Source organism: Eulemur rufifrons, chromosome 27 (genome assembly GCF_041146395.1).
Source record: "Eulemur rufifrons isolate Redbay chromosome 27, OSU_ERuf_1, whole genome shotgun sequence".
NCBI lineage: Eukaryota > Metazoa > Chordata > Mammalia > Primates > Lemuridae > Eulemur > Eulemur rufifrons.
The window spans coordinates 27,297,096-27,310,098 of NC_091009.1; positions in this window are offsets into that span (position 1 = coordinate 27,297,096).

Below are 13,003 nucleotides of genomic sequence, written 5' to 3' on the forward strand. Positions count from 1 at the left end.
ATGTTGATACATAATGGATTGAGATTTACTATTAAATCTGGTTCTTAGCCAAAGGCAGTTTGAGAAGCACAGGTCTAAATCACGTTCCCAGGCTTGTTCCCAGACTCATGGAAACTCTGAAGTTGGAAGAAAAAGTTAGTGAGACAGAAATGGGAGAAATACATGTATTATACATCAACTATCCCGATTTCAAATCCCCACTCCACCCCCTATGTTAACCTTGGGTGAGTTATATGATTTCAGTTACCTTATCTCATGGTAGGAACAATAATCCTTGACTTGCAGATTTGAGATGAAGATTGCCTGAGATACTGTGCTACTGGCCTAGCACAATACCAGGCCCATAGTAGGGATTTTGAGTTGCCTGAAAGATCACGTGGTTGAATTCACAACCTGTTGCTCCAGTGAGAATCTCAGGCCCCACCAATGAACCAACCACAGGTACCCTAGCATGGTCGGCATGTCCTGGCGAGGGCCCCCCAGCTCAGGCAAGGCGAACAGTATTGGCCGGTCCTCTCTACCCTGGTCTTCGTTATACCTAAGGAACCTAGCATCCTAAGAAGGAAACACAGCATGCCTTCTATCTCATGGTAAAGAACCCGGATTTTGTTCAGGTGTCAGCCATCCATGTGCTTCATGGGAGCTGGGCCCCTCCCACGGTAATTCACTGGCCTGTCCGGTGGGCTTGTGACATAACCAAGCCGATGGCCACAAGGAGAGATCCGAGTCTCTCCAGGACGGAATGAATACCAGGAAATATTTTCTTACTCTTAAAAACCAGGAAACTAGGCTAGTTCCTGCTTCTCAATGTTCACATTTGAAAAATTGCTGAAGCCTTCTGGGGACCATGAGGGGACTCAGCCCAAGAGGATAAATCAACACACAGAAAACAGCAAACAAAATAATGGAAAGAAGTAAGAATTGGTGATTTTGTTAAACCCATTAACCAATCCTAGATCAGAACTACTTCAGCATTTTCAATATGTGAGATAATTTTCCTTTTGATTAGGTCATTGTTAATGAGGTTTTCGGTTACTTGCAGCCCAAATTATATACAAAAAAGACATGTGAACTCTTGGGCTATAAAGACTCAGGCAACTTCAATCCTGGGGCTTCCCCTACACCTCCTTCTGAGCAGCTGAGTCACCTCTGACTCATCCAGTGAGCCCCAAATATCTAAAGGAGTTCAGGAGAGGCAAGGAGTTCACTCCCTTTCACCAGAGGACACGACTCTTGTGTTTTAGCCAATTCTCTGGCCAGCTTCATCCTGTCTTCCTCGTTGGTCTCAGCCAAGGAAAGCAGAGAGCTACAGAGCTCCGTGCAAACCCTGAGGCTGGGAATGAAGGAGTGAGGGGCACCTGCTTGGATATGGGGCCACATCTGCTTTCCTCGCAGGCCCTGCCATCAGCCCCTTCCTCCCGAGGTGGACCCTTCTCTCCAGCTCTTTCCCGTCTGCTGAGGCCTTTTGCAAGCACCCCCTTTTCTGTGAAGCCTTCCAGCCCAATGCAAGGCCACACTCTGTACCGCACAGTTAGACACTTGGTGATGTTCTGCAGGGTCCTGCCTTCTAATTGCTCCCTATGAGCTTGACATTGCCCCTCAAACCTGACTGTGTACTTTGAGCGCAGGGATGAGCGCAGCCTTATGTCCCCGGCAGTGCCAAGCACAGAGGGGCGTTAAATAAATGCCTGAGTTCAAGTCAAAAGTAGACTTTCCCCACAGTCATAAAATCACAGACATTCTGAGTCAGCCCCTCAAGGCTCTCATCCAGTGGCCGCCCACAGTGATCCTACAGATGGACATCCGGTTCGTACCTCAATATCTGCCACGAGGCAGAACTCGTTCTGTGCGCGACCTGTTCATTTCAGGACAGCTCTCGATATGGGTGAGTTCTTTCAATTTTATTATCAGGCCCAAATTTGCTTCCCTATAACTTGCCTTCAGTTGTTTTCCTTACCTTTCTAGGATAAAAATAGAATTAATGTATCCCATTTTCACATGGAAATATCAAACGCAACTATTATATCTGTTCTAAATCTTTACTTCTCCAAACTAAGTATCTTCAATTACTTATTCTGTAAAAGGTGTGATTGCCAGATTTTTTTCTCCACATTTCTTGTATGCACTCCAATTAGCCATTTCTCTCTTAAAACTTCATTTATTTTTTTAACTGACAGATACATAAATAGTCAAAAACCTCATTTATTAATTCAACAAATATTGAGTTCTTACTTTGTTCCAGGCTTACAGCAGAGACTCAGGCATGGGGCTTGCAGTCAAGAGGGAAGACAATTAGGCAGGGACAGTGAGGAACAACGTGTCCCATCCCAGGTCATTGCACCACTTCAGGGGAACCATTCACACATAATACAACACAAATTTCACCCCTTGCAGTTGTGCAACTTGTAGAACGGTCACTGATGACAGCAAGCAGGCTGTGGAGCAGGAAAGAGAGAGGACATTTAAACTGAGACCAGAAATATGAGTATCAGTTTATTAGGTAAAGCGAGAGAGGAACAGTGTGCTGGGCTGAGGGAACAGCATGTAAGAAAACATGGAGGAGAAAGGGGAGGGAGCGAGAGAAAGCAGAAGGAATAAAGAGAAATGAAGCTCAAGAAGTAAGCAGGGGTCAGCCCGTGCAGTCTATCTCTGTCCATATTAGGGAGGTTGACTCATATCCTAAAGAGGGCGGGAATGCATTGGAGGGTTTTAAGCAGCAAAGTAACATGATCATATTTGCATTCTGCTTCTGTGTGGAAAGTGGATTAGAGAAGAATAAAGCCAGAAGCTGGGAGGACAATTCAAAATCTAAGCCAAAAAAAAAATTAAAAAAAAAAGAACGTGGCCTGAACCAAGGTAGCAGCAGTAGAAATAAAAAAATTACACAGACATATTTGTGAGCTCGTTTGAATGTGGAGTCAATTAGATTTGGTGGCTGGCTGGACATGAGGAGCGGAGGAAGGGAGGAGTTAAGGACACCTTAAACAGCGGGCAGGTGGTCATGCCATCTATTGAGACTGGAAACCTTGCAGGAGGCCCATGTTTTGAAAAAAACAGGGACAATAAAGAGCTCAATTTTGGATATATTCAGGTAAGAAACTCCAAGATACCTAAGTAGAGATGTCTGATTGGATTTCAGGAGATGTCTCCAAAAGATGCAGGGGTCATCAGTGTAAATGGTAACTAAGGCCATGGGAGAGGACCTCAACTCAGAGAAAATAGGTAGAAGGAGAAGAGAAGGCATAAACCACTGAGGAATACAATCAGTTAGTTAATAGCTCAGTTGAGGAAGACATATCAGCAATGGAGACCAAGGAGGAACAGCCAGAAAGATAAAAGGGGATGTGGGAGTGTGTGGTCATGGAAGCCAAGGGAAGCAGGAGGACGTGGGTAGTGATGACAGCCCCATAGCTGTGCCTGGCCTAGGTACAGTAGAGTGACCGTCCTCCTTCTCCAGGGTTAGCTATCATGATGGGGCCTCACCAATAAAATGCAGATCCTTTAGTGGCAGCTGCACCATGTTGTTGGCCATCCTGGGTGTTGGGGACTGAACTGTGTCTCCCAAAAGTTATGTTTAGTTTGAACCCCACAGTACCTCTGAAAGTGACCTTATTTGGAAATAGTGTCTTTGCGGTCATAATCAAGTTAAAATGAAGTCATACTAGATGAGGGTGGATCCTAATCCAACGACTGGTGTCCTTAGAACAAGACAGAAATTTGGATGCAGACACACACACACACACACACACACACACAGGAAAGACGGCCACATGAAGACAGAGGTAGAGACTAGAGTTACGCTGCCACAAACCAAGGAATGCCAAGGACTGCCAGCAACCACCAGAAACTAGAAGAAGGGAGGATTCTTCTCTAGGATTTCCAAGTCAACACGGCCCTGCTGGTACCTTGATTTTGGACTTCTAGCCTCCAGAACTGAGAGAGAATACATTTCTGTTGTTTTAAACCACCCAATTTGTGGTAGTTTGTTACAGAAACCTTAGGAAACAAATACCCTGGGGCCAGCTCAAATCCCGTCTTTTTTTATTTGAACTATGACCAAGTTACTGCATCTTCATTCCATGTTGTACACTGAAGTTTTTTTAATTAAATTTATGACTTGTGCTCATCCAGCTCTACTTTGCTCTTGGATATTTTGAGCATTTGATCTTTTGATAAACTTGGCATTTACACCTTTGCCCAAGTTGATAGAACATTAAACATGGTGGGCCAAGGCCACAGCATATCAGATATCAGTCAAGCGCTCTCATCCAGTTAAAGTAATAGACAGCTATATCTTATCCACAAATTGATCACATAAGACATTCTCAGATGCCTTGAAGAAATCCAGATATACCAAGCCTACCAGAAATCCGAATCTACCAGTCCAGTGACCACATAAAACAATTGTCTAGACCAGAATGACCTCAAATACGCCCTCGCCACACAAGTTGGGTATGGTATGGAAGTATTCATTTTGAGTAAGCCCCAATTTCTCTACCCTGGGCAATCTGACCACTTGATAAGCTACTTATTCTGTTCTTGCCTTGGCCTTCACATTGGAGGTGCTTTGTCTCCCCAAGCATGACTTTGCAGCTCCTCTGATACCTGATTCCATGCCCACATCTACAGACTCCTTGCTCAGGTATCTCCCTCAGCACCATCCTAGCAAGTGGCATTCACAGTCTTAAGGGTGGGACCCCAACAGTGACCCTTACTGGAAACTAATGACTATTGCCTTTTCTTCTACCTGCTCGCACACCATTGCTTTAGCGATCTAGCAGTCCACTCCACTCCGAAGGTAGAGAGAAGCAGCAGGCTCAGAAGGGAAAGGGGTCTGTATGTCCGAACTCTTATGTTGATGTGAGAAACGGGCCAGGGAAGCTGAGGCTTGTTAAACAGAAGATGGTGCAAATGGACATCCATGTTTCTTGCCAGAAGCCAAAGCTTTGTGTAAAATGTTGACGATAGAGAGGGGGGAGGGTGGGGAAGTGTGCACCGTCTGTATCCTTCCCTTCCCTTCGTTCCTGACCCGCAGCCCCGCGGGCCTGGTGACTCCATCGCCGGGGCATGTTACATGGTGGTTGCTGGCCTTTGTTCTTCCCTTCACTTCCTTCCTCTATTGCTTCATAGTGCACGCGCACCCTCCCTCCCTCCTCTCTCGTCTCCGTCTCCACGGGAAAATACTATGAGTGAATAAAGACATATTAGTACTGTAAAACAAAGAAATGATTCATCATTCCAGAATCACAGCATCTTTCTTCCTGTGTCTTGAATCAAAAGGCTTCACAATCCACCATGTCTTTGTTACACAAAGAGTCAGCTACCTCCTTTGTAGCCAGAAAATACCCAGTGATTTTTTTTTTTTTTTCAGATTTCCCAAAAGCTACTTAGGATGTTGGAGTTAATTAGACATAAAAGATTAGAACTGGTGAGTCAGCTTTACCATTGGGTATATTAGTTAAGGTAACACTAGATACTAAGAGATAAACCCTGAAATCTCAGTGGCTTAACACAACAGGAGTCTATTTCTTACTCCCAGAAAGAATACATGTGGAGGGGAAGCAGGGAGGGAGGCAGGGAGAGGTAGAGGAGAGCTCTGTTCCTCGTTGTCATTCATGCTGAAAGAAGCTCCGTGTTATGGTCACCCCTCAGAAACAGAGGGACCCCACACACCCAAAATTTGGTTTGAATGTCAAGACTGAGGATGCCACATGTGTTTACTCACATAATGGGGCTTCCTGGGGAGAGCAGGGCAGGCTCCCCAGCAGGTCCAAAAATGGCTTAAGAGAGAGAAGAGAGGGTCAACGGGCTTAGATTTTATGATAGTGAGGGGATGGGGCAGGGTTCAGGAGCCCCAGGTACGGACTTGGACTTGCATGGTTTGAACTTCCTGCCAAAGCCAAAGGAGGAAGTGCTCAGGCCTTCCTATCAACTCGTGGGGCAGATGAGGTCAGAGAAGCGGTAGGCTTGAGAGCTGTCAACAAATACCAAAAATGGAGTGGGACTCTGTTACACTTTGCTGTCATCAGTGCATGGCTTCCAAGGTTGCCCCGATGTCAGCATGCAGCCAGAAGATAAGAAAAGAGGGATAGTTTGCAGAGGATCACATTCATGGGAGGTTCCAATAAGTCTGGCCAGGGAAAGGCGGGCAAATTCCTTCCGCCCACATTCCACTGGCTAGAACTGAGTCCCCTAGATGCAAGAGGGGCTGGGAAATGTAACTGGCTGGGCAGTCACCGTCCATTGACAACCACGGAAGAAGGGGCAGGAATCTTTAGTGTGTATTCAGCCTTTTAGTCCACAGTGGAATACAAGCAGCAACGGATCCAGGTTTTGTGGGGTCCAAAGCTTGTCTTTAAGAAAAAATAAATGAAAATTACAGATACCAAAGTAGAAAAGGGTCCTTGCAAGTCAAGGCTCTCAAGTTCAAGGTTCATCAGCTTCACTGTAAAGGCTTCCTGCTGTAACTTATCACAGGGTGATTCTACAGAGGCCATCACCAGCCACTGTCACGTCCACTGAGGACAAATCAAGAAGAAAGGGCTGTGGTTTCCAATCCGGCTACAGCACTCCTTCCTGGGAGGGAGTAAATTCTGGGATTGGCGACTTCCTGAAACTCTAGTCTAGACCCTATGAAAACAATTGCAAATCTGCTGTGAGAATTGGAAAACAGTATATTGTTACATATGTTCTGTTAGTAAAGACAGATATAATGTTACCTCATTGCAATCACAATACCTAAAGAAATTACATCTCCTTGGTTTTCCCCTATACGTAGCTATTCAGAAGTTTGGAGTAGGAATGCTTTCTAAGTAAAAGGTTTGCAGAGGTGAAGCCTGGCAAATATTATGATTTGGTGGTCTGTGATTTCAGAAAGTTTGAGAAGCACCAGTATCCTTTGCGGGCCTCCAGCCCTGAGATTCTGTGACTCAGAGATGCCCCAGATTGTCCATTCCTCAAACTACTCTGTGATATGTCTGGTTAGGGGCATGTGATATAAACCCAGAGTGGAGTTAGGACCCCATAAGAACTGTGACACTCCACTTCCCCTCTAGCCTCCAGGAGCAAGGGACATGCCCCCCACACACAATGGGGTTGTGGCCCAGGGTTGTCCTCAGAATGGCTCATTGGAGGAGCAGAGGTACGAGCCCCCAGATGGCAGCAGGGCTTTACTCCCTGGGTTTTGGCTCCACCAGGCTCCGCTGGGTAAGAGCTTTTGGTACATATCCCTCTCTCCTTATGTCCCATTTTTATTTTCTTATTTCCTTGGTTTTCTAATTTATTTGTATTCAGCTATATTGGACCACACTGAATACAATTTTACAAGCTTCCATTTAGGGAAAAGTGGCATAAAATAAAATGCTAAATACAAATACATAACAAAGTGGAAAACACAACCAGAAATTTGTTTAAATGACACTGCTATTGTCTCCAGACAGAGGCTGGGTAATTAAAATGACTTCGTGGGGCATCTTTTAATCTTTGGCTTTCATCCATCCGCTCATCCAACTTTTCCCAAAACTATCTAGGTGCCGGGCTTCAGGTCAACCCTATCCCAGGGGCGAATTGCCTTCTGCTTGCCCCTCCCAGGCTGCAAAAGCCCGTGGGCAATGTCTGCAGCAGCCCCTGCTGAGCCTGCCGGGACAGCAGGTTGAGGAATGAGACGGGTTGGAATGGTTAGTGCGGTTATCACCACAGGACCCACTGAGGGCACAGCAAGAGGAAATGGGCAGAAAGAGCAGCTGGAGGGATGGGGTTTGACAGAGGGGAGCCTTCCCTCTATCCGATGGGAGCCTTCCTCTATCTCGGGGGAATCGGCGTGCCCACTAACCGCCTCCAGGAGGTCTTCCCCGATCACACAGGGGTCCGGGACCGTCTCCTGACCCTGAGCACACAGTACCGTCCCTACCACACCCTTGGCACTTACTCATACAGCGCCTTGTGTTGTCCTCCACGAAACTGTCATGTCAGAGAGGTATGTCTTCACTCTCTGCAAAGAGTACTGGACGCCAGCTGGTTCTCACCAAACTTCAATGAGATTTGAGGGCCTGGTACGTGCCACGCACTGGGGACATGCCAGTGGAGAGAGCAGACACGAGCTTCTGCCCTCGGGGAGCTTACATGCCAGCCATTCTAAGTAAGTTTTAGGCTTTTAGAAAGTGATCAGATCTATGGGGAAAAATTAAGTAGGGTAACTGTATGTATATTATACTACAATAAAAATGATTTTTTAAAAGAGAGCCATGAAGGGGTATAGTGCCCAGAGTGAGGAGTCAAAGGCGAGAGGGAAGTTTGCAGTTTTAAGTAGGGCAATAAGGGTAGGTGTCACTGAAAAAGTGACATGTTAACAAAACTTAAAGGAAATGAGTTGTGTTGATATCTGAAGGAGTGTTCCATCCTGGGGACCTAGGTGTGGACACAATGGCTTACACTGTCCCCTTCCAGCCCTTGAGGTCCATGAGCACTGTAGGCCCCTAAACTGTGGCTTGGTCTTCACAAGGACAAGGGGGCTGGAACCTCTCTGAGCTTTAGATGCTTTCCCCGCCTCCTCTCTGCCTTTGGGAGGGGTTCCAAGTGGCTATAAACCTCTGTTGAGCCTCAGGGTCCTGTACTCTTAATACAAAGGATTGTGTCCTAGGTACTTAATCAAGCTGAGCCTCAGTTTACATTTACATATCTATAAAATGGGGATAATAACACCTCTTCCTCATAGGATTGGTGGAAATTAAAAATCCAAGAGAAAAGAAAAGGTCACGGAGGGGAACCGGGGTCTCTGAACTGAACCGGGAGGCCCCTCTCTGGGCTTTCCTTCACTATGTGTCAGGAACTGGGCTAAATGTCGACACTGATCAGCTATTTCATCTCACGACAGTGCTATGATGAAGATGCTCTTAAATCACCATCTTTACTAATCGGGAAATCGAGGCACACAGACTTCGAGGGTTCTGAGCTGGCTAGCAGTAGAGCCGGACCATGAACCCAGACCTGTAGGGGCCCAGGGCTCTAGCCTACACCACACCACACGTCCTCTCTTGAATTCTCTTAAGCCAAATTTCCTTTGGTGGTGTGAGCAGGAAGGACCAGGTTCTGAGAGCTAAACTAGACACTGCTATGCTCACATTTCCTCCCAATCAGCCCTAATCTCTGCGGCCTCCTTTGCTGGGATATAACCCAGTGGTTTTCTTTGCCAAATTCTTATGAGAAGAGAACAATACCCCCCGAGCCTGGGGGCCTGATTAATTTTGGCAGCTGTGGGAGGGAGGGAAGCGGAGGCATTCTTAGAACTGGGGCCTAGGCTGGGGCTGGCGGGCTCCACTTTCAGCAATTCTAGAGACCATGGCACGGGGGTTTTGAGAGCAAGCCCGTGACTCACCCTCACCTCTCATGGTCTGTTTCACCCGAAGGCACGCTGCCTTCCCATCATCCTCCCGCGGCCCCTTGCCGCCAACTCTGCCCAGCTGCCAACGCCCCGCGGTGACCCATCACCTCCTCTCACAGCCTCCCAGCAAGTCCACACCTCAGCATTGCCGGGGTCCTCCCTGCTGGGCTAAGGAGCCGCAAAAGCAGTGGGACCGCAGCCTCCTTTCCCAACCAAGCTGCAGTGTCAACCACTTTCTACCGCAAAGAGCAGCTGGGGCCAGCCCAGGGCACACGGAGGGCCAACTACCACTGTCACAAAGGCACGTGAGAGGGGGTGGGTCCGCAGGGGGCAGGGGACTTGGGAGATGATGGAGCAGGGCCAGGAAAACATGCTTCTAGATGCCCAAACCCAAATCCCCCTCTTAACTCGTGCTCACACTGGTACAATAGCAATGACTGCAGCACTCACTACCGAATATATGAGAATATATGGCAATAATGAGCGCTGTGGGCCAGTCTTGTACGTAATTTCTACATGATCTAACTACGCTAAGGCTTTCACGTGACTTTGGTACATATTTCATTTGTCCCTCCCAACAACCCTGTGACATAGGAGATGCTGTCTATTCTGGGTTCTCCAGCAAGCAGCTGCCAAAACAGGATTAAACATACAAGGGTTTTATTAGGGAAAATTTATGAGAGAAAATCGAGTAAGAAGTGAGACTGGGAGAGCCTTCAGACCACACCTGACCCCATTAAGGAAAGAGGGACAGGAGGATACGTGCAAGCGTCCCAGGCACAAGTGTCTGCAAAGGTGCCAGGGACTCAAGCCAGAGTCGGCTGTCTTTACAGTCCTGGTTCTCCCAGGAACGGACGGGCCTTAGTATCCCTGTGCTCTCTCAGTCACTGGGAGCAGTGTGACCTCTGCACTAACGCGACAATGAACTTCAGAGCATAGTAGCCGGGGCCCTTGGGCAGTTAAGCTCCCTGTAATAAGAGGTCTGTGAGGCACATCCTCAAGGGTGCCTCAATAATGATCGCCATTTTACTGGAAACTGAGGCTCAGAGAGGTCAAGTCACCAGCTCATAGTTTGAACCCAGCTTAACGTGACTCCAAAGATTTCTACTGTGCAGTGCACATCTGACCTATCGACCACCTCATTGCAAGCCGGGTTCCTCAGGTTCAGCAACCAGCAGAGGCACTCAATCGGTGTCCCATGAAGGCTTTTAGGGAGGCAATGTGGCTGGGCTCCTGTAAAGAAAAAATGCTTGTATGTGTCCTGTGTCCCCCACAACACTTAAGACGCTGAGCAAAAGCCACCTCCCCCACCATGTGCCTTTCTCTGATATCCCTAACCAGAGGGGATCCCTCCCCTCTGACCTCCCAGGGCACCCTGGGCCTCTCCTACAGCACCCACCGGCGTCTGTCTAATGTCCCACTTGTCATGTCCTTAGCGTTCCCGCAGGGCACTTGCATACCCGTCTGAGAAGCAGATCAGGTAGCTCAAGATCAAACACCACTAGGAGGCTGAGCAAGGCTGAACCTCAGATTTTTGTCTTTCAGCCATTCTGCCTATACACCCAAAATGTATGCAAATGACCACAACTGAGTGAGCAGAGCTGCTGATGTGGGGAGAGGTTGAAGGAATCCCCTAGCCGCCTCGCGATCAGACTTTTCCAGTCGCCCACGGTGTGGCCAAGGGTCTGCATCTGCATCTACCAGTTTCGGGAAGTGCTTCGAATGCCCTCTTCGTCTCAGCTGACTTATTCTACCCCCAGATTGCTCCACTGGTGACAGAAAAGTCCTTTCGTGGACCTCTCATTCAGGAAGCAGTATGCAAAATGCATTCATTCATAAACTGATACTGTTTGGCACTGCCTATTGAAACCTAAAATGTACACACCTCTAGATCCAGCTATTCCACTTCTAGTAATCTATACTATAGAAATCCTTAAGAACGTGCTCAATACTGTACAAGATATTTGCAGCATCTATACCAATAGTAGAAAAAGGTTGGGGGGATAAAAATATCCATCTGTATAGCAGATAGCTAAATTGTGGCACATCCACACGATGGAATGCTCTACAACTGGAAAAAATACAGTAGTTCTGAGTTCAGTCATGGAAATTCACTGAGATATGCTAAGTTTAAAAAGCAAGCTGCATATTGTTTAATGGGTATGGAAAAGTTCTGGAGAGTGGTTGCAAACAACGTGAATATACTATTGAACTTAAAAATGGTTAAGATAGTGCACTTAAATATGCACTTAAAAATGGTTAAGATGGTAAATTTTATGTTAAGTGCATTTTATCACATTTTTTTAAAAAAAGCAAGTTGCAGAACAATATGTCTAATGATACCATTTATACTTGTTATAACCTCCAAATAAATTTCTCAGTTGTGCTTCTAAGCACAAAAGTATCTAAATTAATAGAACTTTTTGGATAAAGCTCAAATCAAGCTGTTCAAAGAAGTCATTTCTGTAGAGGAAACTGGCATAGTTGGCTAAGGAGGGGTTATAGAGCAATTTTCACACTTCACTCTGTATGTCCATATATGTATATATAATTTCTATGTTTGAATTACTAAAGTTACTTGTGTTAATTTTTCTTTAGATGCATTCATCCATCCAACGGACACCAAGTACCTACCTGAGTCAGCTGTCATTGTCAGGGTCTAAAGTAAACTGATCGGACTGGATTTCTCACCTACCCTCCTCCTCTTCCTTGCACATGGGCTCAAAGAATGCCCTGCCCTCATTCCCCTTCCCTCCTGCGGGCAGCTGGGTGGGGTGAGAGGTAAGGCTGAAGTCTCGCTATGAGGACCACTTCCTTAGTACAGGTTTATGACTAGAAAAGGAGACAGCTGAGTGCCAGAAAACCATAGGCCCCTCTAGATCTTACTACAAATACCAGATCTCTCTGCACCACAGACTCTAGCTAACCAAGCTCTCAGTCTCAGACTCAGATGAGATCGTGGTTTCTTTGAAAAGTAAACCTTTGACTGGTGACTTCAGAACCACAGGTCTCCAAATCAGAGGGTAAGGGCTGGGAGAACTTATCTCATTCTGAAACTTGAGGCCTTGTTACCCCAAGCGGCACTAGTTTGAGGAACAAGAGGCCCACAGCTGCCAGGACTGAGGAAGGAGCAAGATCACGTTTCACATGGACTCAGACGTGCCCAGAGCCAGCCAGTGACTACCCTGGCTAGGGCCAGAGCCACCCAGACAGGGTGCTCGTTTGCGTAACTTTTGCAGATACTTTGCATGTCAGGATACTAGGATCGGAGAGGTCAAGACTAGTATTTGGTCTTATTGAGACTCAGAGACAGAACCAAAACCAAGCGGGTTGTGGGGATACTTGGGAGGGATGGGGGACTTGCAAAGGGGGAAAGTCAGTCCCAATATTTCACTTGCAAATCCTGCCACCGTGTGGGATGGGGGTAGGAAACTTCACTGTCCCTGAGAGCACGAAAGTTATGCAAACAAATGCATTTGCATGGTAGACCTGGTCCCTAAGAATGACTTACACAGGTTCCACGGGGCTCAGATTCTACAGCCCCAGCTGGCCCCACCTGAAATCCTGCCGCTTGACAAAGACTTCCCAGCCAGGGCTCTGGGCAAGAGCTCACCATCAGAGCAG